The sequence below is a fragment of the Pygoscelis adeliae genome, unplaced genomic scaffold (genome assembly GCF_000699105.1).
Source record: "Pygoscelis adeliae isolate BGI_AS28 unplaced genomic scaffold, ASM69910v1 Scaffold64, whole genome shotgun sequence".
In the NCBI taxonomy this organism is placed as follows: Eukaryota; Metazoa; Chordata; class Aves; order Sphenisciformes; family Spheniscidae; genus Pygoscelis; species Pygoscelis adeliae.
Window position 1 is genome coordinate 302,828 of NW_008824652.1, and position 18,651 is coordinate 321,478.

Here is an 18,651-nt window from a genome sequence, read left to right on the forward strand (position 1 = left end):
AAAGAGAAATCAGCCTCTTACAGTCTCTTATGTAATGAAATATAATTTAACTGCTCAATTGTAGAATATTATTTCTAGCAGAAGAAGTGACTTTCTCAAATGTTTACAAACTACTTGGTTTTGAAATAGAAGTTTTTCTTTGCTATCCAAATTTTAATCTTGGGAAAGCTGTGTTCAGTATTCCTAAGGGACTGTGTCTCTGTAGTGTTCTCTAAGAGCACAAAAGAAAATAAATAGTAATTACATTCATTCTTTATAAGAAAAGTCAAAATTATTTCTGACAAAATAATCTGCATTGTAATCTAGCTACTAGGACTGTTAATCTTAGTACAGGAAGAATGCAAAAGAAAATTCCATCAGATTGGCAAATTTATGTCAATCTTGAAAAGAAAAATTATGCCTTTGCAATGCTACAGCTATTTTTACTCTAAAGCTATTTTAGAGTTTCATCCAACTTGTGTAAGTTTGATGTAGGAGTGCAGTTCTAGGTCAAAGAAGACTGACAGTACCCAAGCAACAAGTGATTAATTAAACGATACTTTTCAAGTTGTCATATGTAAGAAGAAGGTGTACCTAGCAAAAGTAAAGAAGGGTGAAAACACAACAGCTTAAACCAAAATCTAGATATATTCACATTCCATCCAAACATACAGTATTTTTCTGGAAAAACCTTGAAAGCTTAAAGCGTAGCCTGTCAGCAAATCACCACACTGTCTCCACCATTTATCTGTGAGGGACATTATTTTCACACATTTCACATAATGTGATTCTTCTTCTTAGAACTCATTCTACTATACATCATCCCATAGAGGGGAAAAACTGAAAGAAAACATCAGTTATGAATGACTTTGGTCTCAGTGGAGCAACACTCCATTACAATCCTGGAGAAAATGCTGAAGTCGATGTATTTTTATGACTCAAGACACCATAATGTTACAGCTTTGGAATCATGAAAACAATAGCTGAATGCTATTTATTGAGTGCCACTGACTCTATTCACTATTTTCTTCTTTTCGTTTTTCCAGGTATTTTCCAAAGGTTTTGACAGCCCTGAATGCCAAGTTTCCTAAAGTATTCAGAACAGGTAAAGGGATTGTCAGGAGACCTTAAAGGTACAGACCAACCTGATCTGAAGGAAGAAATATCAAGAGTGAAAAGGCAAAAGAGTTTTCATTATTATTCAAATCCTGTTGATTTGATAATTGTTGAAATTATCATTATGACATCATCTGCTTATCTGCCCTGTGAATTTTATGACATACATCTAGCAATGCAACTGTCCAGATTTTCTGAACATACCAGTTTTTTACTTAATGTGGGTGAACATATTCTGCCCATCCAAAAAATATTAAAGCCAAGTAATGTAGGATTTAATTTATCTTCATTGAATATATTTTCATTTTAGCATTTGTCTCACCTGAATTCTGTAAGAGAGGAATCCTCTTAATCTCAGAAATACCCTTCTACAGGAACTGTCTTATTTCTGGATATGATTTTGTTCCTATTTGAAATGGAATTATTTTTTAAATTTCCAGTGACCTGAAAATTCCACAGATCATTTCTGATGGAAATACCAGCACAGAGCATTTCTGTTTCTGCAACTGTATACTTTCTAAGATTCTAGAAGCACAGAAAGATTAGAAAACCTTCAGAAGGTATTAAATTTTTTTACATTGAATCGAGCAAGTCTGTGGACAAATAAGAGGGTGAAATTAACTGATCTTTCAGTCCTGTACCTTTTGTGTTTTAGCCATGTGCCCTACCCTTTGAGTTAAATGATATAGGGAGAAAAAGAGGATTTATCAACACAGAGTCTCCCTACCCCATCTTCCAGCTTTTTTGTTAGAACATAGATCTTTTGCAGGCACGTCCACAAAGCTGAAACAGCCCTGTTTTTGCACAACCATTCAGTTGAGTGCTACCATCTCCACACACATTCTTCACTTCTCATTCAGCCAGTTTACTGAAGTTGATAGCACTTCAGAAAATAATTTTGGTCACTCTTGTTTTCTTGGCAAATAATTTACAAATCTAGAGGAAAAAAAAGTGCTTGGTTGAACAGACATACCAGAAGTTTAAGAAGCTGAATGCCTAGAGTTCAGAGACAGTATCTGTTTGCAATAAAAAGAAGGTGCAAGGCAAAACACTTTGTGTCTATCACATCATACAGAACATAGGAATTAAGCCCAAGGAAGAAAAGTCACACACCTGACCCCTGAAGTAATTCAGAAAGAAAGACAAAGGCAGATCAGTGGGAGAAGCAAAGAACATTTTCCTGTGTGACCAACCAGGTGCTCAGTTAATACCTGCATTATGTATTACTTCATGTTCCTTCAGCACCTGCCCAGCTACAGTAACACCTAAGGGTGTCTATGCTAACGCCTAGGAAGAAATCCTTTCACATACGTACTTGTACAGCTGAAATCTTAAAAACCCTGCAGCTTGCACGAGAACAAGTCAGGGAACTGCTATACTTTTATCGTTTAACTTGAATGCTCCAGTAAGAACCCTTTTCCTAGTTTGACACCAGTTACCTCTGTGACTGGAAACTGATGTTCTCATCTGAATGAAACAGTACATAATACTTTGACAGTTTTGTGGTGCAATATGATTTACTGTGTTTTGAGCTTCTTACTTTTTCCCCCTCTTCAATAAGTAAAACCAGCCCTGTTTTTTATCATGGTATACCATGCAGAGTCCATATTTGGTTAAACAAAATGTCGATTAAAATGATTATTTTCTTCAAGAAGAATCAACTCTCTCATAGATAAAATGACCTTCTGAGAGTGACTGTTACTTACACTGTTTATTAGAATGCAATTAAACTGTAAACAGTATTCCACTAAAAGCTGGTATTTTCTCTCTATGTCATGGTGTCAACTCTCAAGTATATTGGCAAATAACTGTAATAGAAATCAGATTCTTTTATTCAGCACAATTGTATACCATTTTTAATAGGTAAGAAGAGTACTAGGACTGTAAAAGTGCTCAGTTTATGCAAATAAACATGTAGGTATTTGCAATCTTTGGATATCGCAGGTATTCTCTCATTTGAAAGTTGTAATGTGGTATCACAAAATTGTATCTACTTAGCCAAAATGTAGTTACTACTCTTGAACTTGTAACCACTACCACAAAAATCCCTTAAAGTTGTTCTTTCAACTGACACTCTCACTTTTCAAGTGTTCCAATAAATAATAGCTATTCACTTCAGCCAGCACATATTTAGAGGGCAGGGGAGAATTTCACCTCTCTACCAACCTTCCACACAAATTCTGAGCAGTCTTCTTTTGCTGAGAGCCCTCCTAGCTGACAAGTAATACTTTAACTCCTGCCAACGTGCCTTGGCTTCTGCTCCCAAACAGGGAATCAAAGTGTTACCTCTCCCCTCTTCCTGGGAAGAAGTTTTTTGGTTTCTTTTTCTTATTCTTGGCCTCTCTTTCCTGAAACTCTCTGGGCAAAGTTCTTTTCAGTAACTTCCTGATTTTTTGATATGACCTTAATCAGTTTCTTTAAGGAAACTGCAACTTACTTGTCACCAATCGTAAATGCTACATAGTAGGCAAGTATTTATCCAAGGGATTTCCCCTGTGACCAGAGGGACATCAAATTTTACTGTGAGCTCTGTATTCTACTCCTTTGAAAATTCAGTCCTATATGCAGGTTAAAGAAAATTAAAACTTCGCATTCAAAATGGATGTTGTATTCTGACACACGTACTCAGAGAGTTGCCTTCATCAGACAGAATTCATGGCTGTACACAGACACATTTCCCAATAACACAACACCAGAAAAAATCAAATGATGCAAAGCAGGCCAGACTTATACAATTTCAAAGGAAATTTAAGCAGAGCCTAAAAGCTGTTTGCTGAAAGTTTTCACAATAGAACTGTAATCTTAATAACTGAGATTTGCGTATATTAGACAAAATCTGTCTATTTGAAATGTCCTGTAACGGATGAAAATACTCCAGTCAGGACACTGACTAAAGCTATTGTTAAATATCAGGGAGTACAATGGACAACAGGTTTCTTCCATTCCCTGCCTCACTCAAAAGATATGCTTCCTTCACTGGTTTTCGGAAACCTGTCAGACGTTATTTAGGACAGACATTCCAGATTACTTGTAATCAGTTTTTACCCTTAAAATAAGTCTTTTTAAAAATAACGATAGACTTGTATAGTGGTTACCCTAAGAAAGGACAATTTACACAGTGAAAACCAGTGGGTTTTTAGTTTTGAGGCTCAAGGCATTAAAAGAAACCAGTCACTTGAAACTGCAATAATTGTTAACAATGCTACAGGAAAGTTACTGAACCTGTTATTGCTGAAATCATTTAAGATCAGGTTAAAGTAACAGTTTTTAAAGAACAGCATAAGTGTGCTTGTTCCTGCCTCAGAGAAAACAGGCAGCCTAGATAAATGTGAGATAATGTGTTGGTAGGCAACAATCACTGTTTTCTAGGATTCAACAAAAACCAGGATTATCATAGTTCTAGCTATGCAAACAATGGTGTCTTGGTAGATTGCCAAAACACAAGGTACCCAAATACTCAAACTGGAAATATGGCTACATTTCCCGTTTTCTTTTTAAAAAGGTTTTCAGACATGTGACTTTCATTAGAAATACTGAACCCAGAGAAAGGAGGTACAAAGTAACCCCTCCAGGGATTTATGAAAGAAAACACCTCTTCTTTTATACCAGTCTTGCCACCACATTCATGTGAGGCAAGAAATACCCAATTAGAAGAAAACATAGTGCTCTCAAATGAAAAGGGGCACAAAAAGGAGATTTTAGGAGCTAAAACTGTTTGCTGCCTAGGTGGTGTCAGAAAGGCCTGTCCTTCTTGCCATTCTGCAGACTTCTGTGAGGACATAGGCACCTCATCCAATTCGAATGAAAGGTCTAACTGCAATGGACTGAGGTATAACTCCTGCTTTTGTGAGCTCAGCAACAGGAGGAGTCAGAAAAAAGATACTTATGCAAAAGATAGATATGACTACATGGAAAGATAGTTATGACAATGAAGACCTATCTCCTTTTCAAGAAGACAGACTGCATGCAAATGTACTTTTCTGTCCTAGGAAAAATTCTAGTGTGAAAATGCACTAGGCCAACAAACTGCGTGCATATGCCTATGCAGATCCATCCAGCTGACTTTCTCAACCTCCCTTGTAACTTATCCAACAAAAAGACAGAGGTCTCAAAGCTACTGCGTTTCTACTAGTTTTCTACAATGGGCAATGAGCAGAGGTGAGGACCCTACTAACTCCTCTAACGGGGGAAGCAGGAGGAAACCACATGAGACACTTCTCATCAGACACTACAGAGACCTCAGAAGTACGCACCTGTGGCACTGATCTTTTGGAAGCCGGCTTTCCTTAATATCACTATTTGCTCTTAAAGCTGTTAATACTCTCTTTTTTTCGTACAGACTGGGAAGACTGAAGAAGTTGAGCAGTGGTTATCTGCAGGCACATCAGCTGCAGAAAAGAGTCTTCTATCAAACCTGCTATCTAGCTGGTTTCAACTTCCCACAAAGATGCAGCAGGACACTACCCTATGCAACTCTCATTTTCTAGACAAAGGAGGGTAGCATGGTACTCCATTCCTACTCCTATGTACTGAGAAAAACAAAACAAAACATTTTTTTCCTACAAACAGCTCAAACTCTTGAGCTTTGTTACCTGATGAAAGCTACCTTTCAAATATACTTTATTAAAACTTCTCCAGAGACTCATAAGAGGAAAAAAAAAAAAAAAAAAAAAGGAAAAGAAAAAAACAAACGTACAATACAAACAAAAAATGAAAGCAAAACCTACTCCCTATGCTGGAGAAAAAGTGGACAACCAAAAAATATAGGAATTACAGAAACTCAATATAAAAACCTAAGAACTGATAAGAGAAAACACGAACTAAACTGTGGTTTCTTCTTCAATTAAAGCAACAAAGCAAATAAAAATAAAACCATCCCCCAAAATACAAGGCAAACAGATAGAGGTAAATCTGTTCCCATCTCAAAGCTCATGCTTCCTCTATGCACAAGTCGTACGTCTAATTTAAATTCCTGAGAGTCTACCTGACTATTTGCTTTTTCAACCAGCTGCTTGTAACTACCTGTTAAAGGTGGAATGCCTGCCTCCTAACTAACACTTTCTTTTTTGTGCCTCAGTAACTGCAAACCAATCAAACTTATGTGAAGAAAAATTGTGTTGCTTTTTTTTTTTAATTTAACAAAAAGGATTCTAATTCTTGCATTTAGAATATACTCATTTCTGCTTTAACCAATGTTTTTCTATCATAGGCACAAATTGAAATACAGAAAATTCCAGTTTTAAATATTAAAAAAATCACACCTCTTTTACAGGGAGAGTAGTCAAACACTGGAACAGGTTGTCCAGAGAGGTTGTAGAGTCTCTGTCCTTGGAGATGTTCAAAACCCAACCAGACACAAACCTGAGCAATCTGCTCTTCCTGCTTCTGCTTTGAGTCGCGGGGTTGACTAGATGATCTACAGAGGTGCCTTCTGTCGTGGTTTAGCCTCAGTCAGCAACTGAGCACCACACAGCTGCTCGCTCAGTCCTGTCCCCCCCCCACCCGGTGGAATCGGGGAGAGAATTGGAAGAGTAAAAGTGAGAAAACTCATGGGTTGAGATAAAAACAGTTTAATAATGGAAATAAAATAATAATAACAATAATAATAAGAGTTTATGTACTGAGCATGATGTCACATGGTATGGAATGTCCCTGTGGCCAGTTTGCGTCAGCTGTCCTGGCTGTGCCCCCTCCCAGCTTCTTGTACACCCCCAGCCTTCTCAGTCGGTAGAGCATGGGAAGCTGAAAAGCCCTTGACTAGTGTAAGCACTGCTCAGCAACAACTCAAACACCGGTGTGTTATCAACATTGTTCTCACCCTAAATCCAAAACAGAGCACTGTACCAGCTACTAGGAAGGAAATTAACTCTGTGCCTGCCAAAACCAGGACACCTTCCAACATCAATTATTCTGTGATATAGAAAAAGGAAAGAGAGTATCAGAAAGGAAAGGAGATACTAAAATAGATGCAGCTGCACAAAAATAAAACCCACTGTTTCAGAATGAAAAAAGAGCAGTGGTAAAATACAATGTACTTTGCAGCCATCTGGTGCTTTCTAGTTTTTTGTGTGCTGCCTGTCTTGCTGGCTACTCCCTGTGAGGAGTTCATCAGTCTGATATATAAGATGAGCAGACCTACTTTCCACAGTGTAGGCTATGTGAAGGAAAATCAAATAAGAGCATGGGAAAAGAGAAAATGGCTGGAAGAAGAAAATAAAAGTTTTTGTAAAAATACTAATTCCTCTTAGTGGTAAATGTGTGTAATTGCGGTCATCAGCTGGTGGAAGTTCTTTCCCACTTTACTGTTCCATGTATGTTTCTACACTTTAACATATAATCTTTTTTTGTTTGTTTTCAGTTAGGGTTGTATAGTATGAGAATTTAAGTACTTGCCACAGGAAAAAAATCTTTAAAATTGATGAAAAATGTTCAATCTGAGTTGGTGAAACTTTTAACGCAACAACTTTCTGAACCTAAAGCACTTAATTTCATGCTTATTGAGTGTTCTCCATAGTTTCTGTGTGCTTTTGAGGAAGTGGCAGCTTCTACACTGATCTCCCACTCTACAAGGACCACTTCTAGTAGCCACCTTTCTAACAAATGAACTGTTTCATGTTAAAGGCTGAACACAGAACTTAGGGGTGATCTCAAGTTAGTCAAACTAATTTCTCTTTTTTAATGGATTTGTGTTTAAACTTAACATTCAAAACATTCTAGGTAAGTGGTCTGAGAGTCAACTGACTCTCACTTTGGTTAATCTAAGTAGCCCTTACTAGTAATCACAAATAATGAAACGTCAGGAAATCTGTCTTCTTTGGGAGGACTCAAAGGTATGAATAACTTCAGCTGATCTTTCTTTCTAAGTAGTAAAAAGAGGTGCCGTGTGTGTGTTCCTAAAATCCAGTAGGTCACTTAACGAATAAACATAAGGTAACTTCTATTAGCAAAGGCCACATGTAAAGCTGATGCAGTTGACAGGATGAGACCTGGGATGGAGATGACCAGAAATCATTCCATCCTTCCACCTCCCTTTCTTTTTCTGAGAACAGCTATGTTACTCAAGTACTTCAATCTCAAATTACCGTCTGTTAATGGCATCCACATGAATGCCTTTGGGAAAATGATGGTGATAATGTCAGATTCGGTTGTCCTGGATATGTCCTTCAGTTCTACACTAAATGAGAAGCTGTAAAAACTAAACCATAGTACTAGCAAGTTTAAAAGGCAAAACAATGTAAGACCTCTGTAGTCTAGCAGAAGGAAAATTTAGGCTTTACAAACATCTGTCTCTCCCTTAAGTTTGTTTTAATGGCTTCTCAGAAAGACTAAGTTCTCTCACCAATCAGAAAATCATTCTTTAAGAAGCTGTTAAGAGAAAAGGGGGATAATTTGGGTTTAGTTAATTATAGAGTCTCCTGGCTGTGTTCAGAATAGGTTTATGCACAGCTGTATGAATACTTAAGTATTCTGGGGAGGTGGAGGAACTTAGGTCTGCTTAAAATTAAAGATCTTGGAAGGAGACTATTTAAACCAGGATGGGCAACACAGTGAGAGGCGTAACTGCTACAAGACAAAAAAGCCTTTGAATAGCAGTATTCTCAGCTTGAAGTGTAAGACATAAATTTGTCCTGACCTGCCAAGAGTATGGTGTGGTCTCCCCGCCTATTCTCTAGAGGTAATATGAAACAGCTTAGCAGTAACAGAAAAGCAAAGAAGCTACTGAGATCTATAGGACTTCAGTGCTATCTAATGGGATGTTACATGTACAGATGAGTAAACCTCTTCATAAACCTGTGATTAAAACCTTTCAGCTTTCCTTTCTTTTCAATCTGGTCAGAAAAAAACTTAATCCTAAACTATCTCTGTTCTTTCAGCCAGCAAACACAAATTTTATGTTTGACTTGAGAAACATGCTGGCTAGCCAGTGAGGAGTTTTCAGTGAGTTATAAGCACAATTAAAAGCTCATCTCAAATACTGTGATAACTTTTAGTTTTATGGCTGCTATGTTGTAAAGATATATAAGACCCATCATTACCTATAATATCTGAGCCATAAAGACTTCTGTAGGTGCAAACTGAGGAGTTTAGAACCTCGTAGTTCTTAATTGATCTGGTTGGAAAAATAAAACATGGGGGATCCAAGTATGAGATAGTAGCTACAGAATACTTTAGTTAAACTTCTAACTTTTTGGCTCAGGATGAGAATGTCTTAGGGGAGATAAATCTCAGGGATGACTACAAGGTAGTGAGTGTACACAGTAGAAGAAGGAAGTCAGTAAATAATATGAAAAATTAAGATAGCAAGAAACATTCTTGGTAAGAGCCATAAGTGTCATGTTTCACCATAACTGGGACAGATAGAATTGGCAATTGTTCTTGTCACTTGCTTCTTTGGCTTTTCTTTTTTTGTATATGTCAGAATAAAAACCTTAATTTGATGAATGCAGTTGTGCCCCACATACAATAAAGAAGCTGTGATCTTCACTTGACAGAAGGATGCCTCTAACTCGGTCTGTCAAAACCCTCCACCTTGAGGGTAGCTATTGTTGAGAACTAGCAATTCAGGTCACACAAAGGACGTGTGCCACTTCAGCCTCATCATGCCTTAAACTACAACTACTAGAGTCGGTCTCTGTGTGTCATATTCATTCCTTGCCACCAGCTGCAAGTGATGAATTCCTTCTGGAAACAGGACACTCTACAGATGCAACTTCAAATGTTCCATCATAGACATTGCATATGTCTTGTGAGAATACTGAGAAGGCATTTACCAGCACACTTGCACTCTCCTTCAATGACTTTGAAGGGATTGAAGTAAAGACAACACAAATAGATTTATAATGTGATCACTTTCAATGGCATCAAGTTTAGAAACATTTCTCTTGCTACCCCTTTGTCGTGGTTTAACCTCAGTCAGCAACTGAGCACCACACAGCCACTCGCTCACTCCCCTTGCCCTGGTGAGATGGGGGAGAGAATTGGAAGAGCACAAGTGAGAAAACTCATGGGTTGAGATAAAAACAGTTTAATAATTGAAATAAAATAAAATACTACTACTAATAGTAATAATAATAAGAAGAATATACAAAGCAAATGATGCACAGTGCAATTGCTCACCACCCGCCGACCGATGCCCAGCCAGTCCCCGAGCAGCAGCCCCCCCCAGCCGCCTTCCCCCAGTTTATGTACTGAGCATGACGGCACATGGTATGGAATGTCCCTTTGGCCAGTTTGCGTCAGCTGTCCCGGCTGTGCCCCCTCCCAGCTTCTTGTGCCCCTCCAGCCTTCTCAGTCGGTAGAGCATAGGAAGCTGAAAAGTCCTTGACTTAGTGTAAGCACTGCTCAGCAACAACTGAAACATGGGTGTGTTATCAACATTGTTCTCACCCTAAATCCAGAACACAGCACTGTACCAGCTACTAGGAAGGAAATTAACTCTATCCCAGCCGAAACCAGGACACCCTTCCCTGACTTCACCATGTTCTCTACTGAGCAGGAGGAGAATTTTTCTAAAGTGGACATCAAAAGGAAAACAAATTTTCTATCTCTTCTTGGAAGCTTAAGCGACTAATCCACTCCTACCTTTAGGCAGCAGATTGAGACACACCACAGACAATCAGACTAAGAACAGACAAGAATAGTTACCAGAGGAAGTAGGGTGACTCTTATACACTGCATAAATTTCTTATCAAATACTCCAAGAATCTTATTCTGACACTGAATCTCTTTGGTGGACAGTGGCATGGTTATTCTTTCTAGAGAGCAATAAGCAGCATGACTGACCTACTGCTAGCGAGATCCAGCAATGAAGAGGCATCCCACCTGAAACGTCAGTTCAATGAAACTCAGACTTAAGAAAATAGTTTTTCTTCTGAACAGCCTGCACTAGTAAGAGGCAGGTGACATAGAAGGATGCACAAATGTTTAAAATTAATCTTGTAGGTTTCAACTTCAGTTCTTCCATCAACTCTGGGCATCTTTCCTTGTCCAAATGTACTATCTTGGGCAAATATTAGTGCTCCATGAATTGATCTCCTACAGTGCATTTTAACACAAAACTAATATAATACATCCTTTGTACACCAGGCACTGAAGGAAAGCTGATAGGTAGAAGTAAATTATGCAATTCTGAAATACAATCTGTAGAACAAGCTGAAATGGACCCAGAAACAGTATGGAACTGTGAATCATTCTGACCTATTAAGTATATTAATATTACACTTTTTTGTCTTCCTAAGTGCTCTTTGATGCAGAGGATGTCACAGCTTCTGCAGCAGTGGCAGCAAAGGTTTCTGTAACTGAAGTGATGGAAAGAGCTGATGGAAAGAGCTGGAGAGGCTGTTGAGAACAAGCAAAGACCACCAAATCAGTAGCAACTATTAGCATGGATGCAGCTCCAGGGCAAGCATGGGCCAGAAAGCTACTGTCAGTTTTGACACCCTGCTGGTGACATCAGAGGAATACCAATAAGTGGTGAGAATCTGAGTGAGTATTTTATATTAACTTTTCTGAAAAGAGGAAAAATGACTGAGTTACTGGAATAAATCAGTTTGATGCTAACTGGATCTAAGAGTTACTTGATATTGGATTATGCTGTCTACAGGCAACATCTACAAAACACCAGTAATGCTCTTCCTGGTGTGTATAAGTGAGACTGAAGGTCTTCACAGGGGTAAAGCAGAACTAAAACTCCACTTCTCATTCCTTGGTCAAGTAGTTGACTTTATAAGCAAATATCCAGGGAAGGGTTAGAAGCTTGTAAAAGTTAAGCAGTGTTTCAGGAAGGTAGTGAAGCTGCTGTGCTAAGCATGTATCCTTGACAACAAACTGGTATGCTAAATGTTCAAGTTAGAATGTGGCTTCCATTTCATCAAATGAAGTGGAATCGCTTGAGTGATTTAAACTTTGACTTATCTCACCTCAGCTGTTCAGGATAGAAAGATGCCTCGGTCCTAGGCAGTACGAATGAAATGTAAGCAATTTGTAACACTGATGACAAAACCACCTCTGACTTACTATACGAATTCATATCTTCAAAGGAGTAGTTAAGGAATCATCCTTGACTAGCCGTTGCAACAAGTGGTGCCAGGTACAGTCAGACAGAACTTGCATTCAGGGCTCTTCAAGAAAACTATGCTCCCTTTTGCATACAAGGTACTGCTTTTTGACTGCTTTGTCTGACCATATTACATTTCCTTTGAAGAGCAGAGATGTTACGTGGCATCTCTACCTCTGCAATAGCTGTCTTCCTCTAAAATCATATGCTACATGTATATATGCTATACATATAAGTGAAGAACACTTATAAACTAGTGTTCTTCACTGCTGGATTAAAGGATAGGATTTCACTGAAGGTTAGATTTAATGCTTTTGCTGTATCAGAGTTCACTGCCAAATGAGTATAAATCAAAATCACAAATTCCTGTCTTGAGATATCTACAAGATGGTTTGTTATGGCACCTGTTATGGCTGCATTAATGCTCATAGCACAATATCCATAGGAGGTTGGGTTAAAATGAGTTACACAGAAGAGGCTGGCATGCATTAACCTGTTCTTGATCTCTGCCAGGATGGCATGCAGTCATCTAGCAGCTGCCTGTACCTTTCCCTTAGCAAGAATACCCCTTGTTATTACTTTCAGCTAAGTTTACAAAAGCTCTGGAGGGGTTTGAAGCTGCTTCCTCAGAGCAGGGAGGAAAAACCCAAGTTACTACATACGTCTGGACTCTTATTTCAACCAAACTCCACCAGGGAGCCCACCAGAGCTCCACAGTGAAAATGAAACAAGTTGGGCAGAGCATGAGGGAAATCTTCTCTCAGATTCAGCAAGCAATTTCCCTGGCAAGAAACTGTGTAAGGTTTTCAAACACTCTCAAAGTTCAAGCCTCTTGGTTCAAGCTTAATTAGAATGGGTACTAATTTCAGGAGTTCCCAGTACAGCCTGTATGTGCATTGTATTTGGATAGTGGAGAGGCTGACACTCACTTTTTGCTTGTTAATGAAGGGTTTCCCAAATTTGGCATAAGATATGATTTCTGCCCCCCCCCCCCCAAAAAAAAAAAAGTAAGTCTATTTTGATCAATTAAAGAAATTTGTCAGCAGTAAACTGAATACAATGCCTTTGGCATAAGAGCCACTACTCTGACAGATTTATGCTTTAAACTCTTAAATAAATCCTGCTAACTTTAGTGGGAAGGTCCAACACTTGTGTATGACATACATATTTTTCTAATCAAGCAGGATGTGCACATGTAGACATTTCTGTACATGCACTAGCTCAGCTGTAAATTGAACACATTCACATTAGGGTGTAAATCTGCAGTTTATACACAAGATACTTAAATGTTCTTCTATTGGGAGGTGTTGGTCAAAGAGAAAAAAACATAGATGGTGCTTTCAGGAATTTGTCTATCATGAGCCACAAGTTGATAGTGCCAACTCACTTCTTACAAGCTGACTAGTAGTAGGAATGTAGTTTGCTGTACCTTCTGATCTCAGAAAGTGGACTCAACACCTCCTATTTGCTTCCCCAAACTCTAGCTTGACTGATCCAAAGAGGTGGACAAGAACCATCTTGAGATGGCAAGGAGAAGCAAAAGCAGCTGAGGCTGGAATGGACTAGGGAGCAACCTGGAAGAAACAAAGACCTGGAATCTGCCCAGCCAAAGGTACATCACCGAGCAGTACAACTTGATGCTGTCATAATGGATAAGCGTCACTGAATTAATACCATGATTCTGCTGTGCAGAACATTAGGTACTGTGTTTCTGATTTCCTAACCCTCTTTACAGCATATAAAGTTTTGTACTCTGGCAGCAGTTTGTAGTATTATCCAGTTCTTGAAGGACATCTCTCTTGGCCTGATGTCTGGCATCCATCGTCCCCCAGCTGACATCCAGCAACAGGCACATCAGATCAAAGACCACACTGAAGATGTCCATGCCTCTGTCCCTGCTGCCACATCCTTCCAGAATCTTTCTAGCAATGATTTCTGCCAGAGTAGAGAGAGAACAGATAGAGCAAAGCAGTGTCTGGATGTCCTACTGGATTACTTAATTCATAATGTTCCCTTTAGAAAGCATTTAGGATCCTTCACTCCTTCTGACAAATCTTTGGAGGAGGAGGAAGAAGGCGGCTAGATAACTTCAACTAACAGTATTTTGGACTTGATAATGTAAAATATTAATCATACTCCTTCTCTGTAGAGTATCAAGAATAGTCAAGAAGAGCTAAATATAAATTGTTGTTTTCTTAGCTTATGTAAAAGTGACTGGTTCATGACTGGTTTAGTACACCTAGAATTTATCTAGAAGTCAAGTCAATATTTTTATGTAAGGCTGCTTTTCATGCCTGCAGCCTTAACTCTTACGCTTTCCAAGCAGTACCCCTTGTAGTCACTCATTAAGCTGCAGATACCTGTATGACAACAGGATTTATATAGAGCTAAAAAGGTAGGAGGGAGCAGTTTGACTACTGTGCTTCAGCATGGAGGGCACTAGTGCATGTAGTTCAAGGAAGATCTCATGCAATTTTTACTTTTTTTTCCCCTGGCCTCCCCTGAGCTGAAAGACTAGCAGGTCTGCCTATTGTATCTTTTTATTTTTCTTTTAAAAAGAGCATTTCATTGTAAACTGAAGTTGTCTTTCATTCCATTGTTTGAACTTTGGTCCATTTCTGATTTCTTCTCACTTGTTATTTTGTGCTGTTTGACCTTATCTTTTATGTCCTTTGAAACAACAAGGTTAATGTGATGCATTTCAGTTAATACTTCTGTTATGCTGCCACAGATTCAATGCCTGTCTTCTGCAAAGTCAGAGTCATACTTCTGAATGTAGTAGCCTCATATGATTGCTTTGTACAAAGTATATCTGTGCTGAGAACAACTCTTTTCTCAAACATCCATCCATAATGGATTATGTTATGTTCCACTTTCAGCTTCAAACAGAAGCTATCCTAGCCGAGCACAGAAATGTTAACTTTGCGGTTTTAAGAGACTGCTGACTGCTTAAACAGAAACTCTTCTCAGTCAGCTTCTGTGCAATCACTAGCTGTCAAAAAGGGTCAGTCTTGCTCCCTGTCTTGCCCATAAATTGTTCCTATGTGCATGTATACGTATAATGTCCCTGAGACTAAATTATAGTACTAAAGTAAAAACAAGTTCTGATCCTGAGACAAAGAATAGTAATAATCTCCTGTATGCCTGTCTCCAATATGTGTGTGCTATGGCGAATCCTATGACTGAACACAAACACCCTTCCCCAAGTTTGGTGCTTTCTCTTTTGCAATCGCTGTCCTTATGGCAATGTTCATAGCTGGAGCACGTCTAAAGAACACTGAAAAATCAAACACTTTACTGTTGTGAAAACTACACACAAAATGCTTTTTTTAACTGAAATGATGTCTTGGAAATGGTTGGCATTCATCCTTGTCCCATTCCTTTATGTGCAGTGTATCCATGAAAACATTATCATCTACTGATAACTACCTGAGAGCATCCAGTCCTGCAATAAAGAACTCCAGAAATTCATATGTCATTAATTCTTCTTGAAAAAAAAAGATTTTTTTTGTTTTACATAGCTTTGCTCCGATATTACTGTCTGTCCTTTTACCCAGATTTGAATCATTACATAGTTAGCTGGGGGGGGACACACTCTTTGAATAATAGTGAAGCTTGTACTGTCAGATATTGGTTATGAAGTGTCAGGATGTTAATTTATTCCCTCTACATGTATGGAAGGTATTCTGGTTTTAATCAGAAGATCATCATCACCTTCCTATAAACTCTTCTCTGTCAGCTTTTATGCAATCACTAGTTGACTTTCCAGAATTAGGAATAGTAGCAGTGTTACACAAAGCTAGGTGCAGAGCCACTGGTTTCATTTGTTGCGGAGGTCAGCACTACAGGTTACCATAAAGCTGCAAGACAAATGCATCCAACAGAAAACAACTGAAAAATTTGTATCAGGTTTTTGTTTGGGATTTTTTTTTTAGTGAACTGATGAATGTTGCCTCATTTTTTGGCTTGTAAATGTGATTGACCAATAATCTATTTTTAATACTCTCCAGTTTTGATCCTGTTATGCCTCAGCTCTAAAATGAACATAATAAAATTTGAATGTGTTGAAAGTCCTGGAAGCTAAACATTTTAGTATTTCATGATACCCAGACTACTCTGACAAAGCATCATAAAGGAGTCTAAGGGAATCAATTCTATTTTCAGAGAGAGGCTATAAAAGGTGTGTAATAAATTGCTTTTCACAGACCCCAAGTCTTTGGGCTCCTCATCCCAGACCACAGCCTCATTTGAAGAGAGAGCTCTGGATGCAGCTTTGTGCTCACCACTTCCTCAAGCAATTCTGCATTTCCTTTTGGACACCTGAAGAAAATCTTTTCCACTGTGACCTGGAGCCTTTCAGAGCATATGTCTAGGTACTGCAGGAGACCCTGAAGAGATATACTAAGCTTTGTCCAGCCTGAGGAGCAAGTTCAGATATTGTCGTGGTTTAACCCTGGCCAGCAACTAAACACCACACAGCTGCTCGCTATGTGAGGAGAGAATCAGAACAGTAAAAGTGAGAAAACACATGGGTTGAGATAAAGACAGTTTAATAGGTAAAGCAAAAGCAGCATGTGCAAGCAAAGCAAAACAAGGAATTCATTCACTCCTTCCCATGGGCAGGCAGGTGTTCAGCCATCTCCAGGAAAGCAGGGCTCCATCACGCATAACAGTGACTTCAGAAGACAAACGCCATCACTCCAAACATCCCCCCTTCCTTCTTCTTTCCCCGGCTTTGTATGCTGAGCATGACGTCACATGGTATGGGATATCCCTTTGGTCAGTTGGGGTCAGCTGTCCCGGCTGTGTCTCCTCCCAGCTCCTTGTGCACCCCCAGCCTACTGACTGGTGGGGTGGTGTGACAAGCAGAAAAGGCCTTGACTCTGTGTGAGCACTGCTCAGCAATAGCAAAAACATCCCTCTGTTATCAACACTGTTTCCAGCACAAATCCAAAACATAGACCCATACTAGCTACTGTGAAGAAAATTAACTCTATCCCAGCCAAAACCAGTACAGAGAACCAGCATCTCTACCAGCATGGGTTCAGGGAGCAGGAAGTGGCTGAGAGTGTCTTCCTGCAAGGGTACAAAGGCTGGAGGTGACTCCACTCCTATCACCTTCACAGACATCTCTTCAAAAGCAGGAATACCATGTTAATGTTATGTTCTGTAAAGCTATGGAAGGCAGCAGTGTACTTCTGTAAAACTACTAGCTGTTCAAAACCAGTCAATTATCAATATCTAGCAAAATATAAGACCTGGAGTGCAATCTTTCTTCAGACACCTTCTTCTGTCTCTAACTGTCAGGAAAGACTAAACTCAGACAGAAACAGATTTGTTTTTTCAATTGAGAAACAAAAATCCAATCTTTTTTCTTGTTGATGTTTTATGTCAGATTTATTCCATTTGAGAACATCTCTATTCTTCTTTATATTTGACAACTATCCATGAATACTCTGTTTTGAAATATGCAGTATCTTAGCAGAATTACAAATTATGGTACTTTCAATTGGGCCATTGTATTCTCAGGAGCAATTCAACACCACAGAAATTTGGATACTTGCTTACATCCAGTAAAATACTAGCTGCCCCTAGAAACCTAAAGAATTTTCAGTCTTTACTAAAGGGAACAGTACCTGCTTAAAGTTCACATTGTCAGGCACATGTATGTTAACTCTAACACCTAACAGCAAAATCCCCTTATGTGTTCTTTGTTTACAGCTGCTTCCATGTATCTAAACAGTGCCAAACACAGTAGGATTTTGGCAGTGATAGCAACATCTGGAAGCCATCACATCGTGTACATAATATTCATGAAGTCAAAATTTCATCCCAAGGATGAATGGAAGAAAAGAGCAGAATTGCTCCAAATAATGGCCTGGAAAAATGAAGAGCCAGATCTTCAAAAGCACATAGCCTCCAACAATAAAAGAATGATTTTCTAAAAATAAGTATTATTTAAATAGATGCAGTTTGCAAAAGTTTGGCTCGAACAATTCAGAATCATAGAATTATAGAATAGTTTGGTTTGGAAGGGACCTCTAAAGGTCATCTAGTCCAACCCCCCTGCAATGAGCGGGGACATCTTCAACTAGATCGGGTTGCTCAGAGCCCCATCCAACCTGACCTGGAATGTTTCCAGGGATGGGGCATCCACCACCTCTCTGGGCAACCTGTGCCAGTGCTTCACCACCCTCAGCGTAAAACATTTCTTCCTTATATCTAGTCTGAATCTACCCCTCTTTAGTTTAAAGCCATTCTCCCTTGTCCTGTCCCAACAGACCCTGCTAAAAAGTTTGTTCCCATCTTTCTTAGAAGCCCCCTTTAGCTATTGAAAGGCTGCAAGGTCTCCCCGAAGCCTTCTCCTCTCCAGGCTGAACAACCCCAACTCTCTCAGCCTTTCTTCGTAGGAGAGGTGTTCCATCCCCCTGATCATTTTTGTGACCCTCCTCTGGACCCGCTCCAAGAGGTCTGTGTCTTTCTTATGCTGAGGGCTCCAG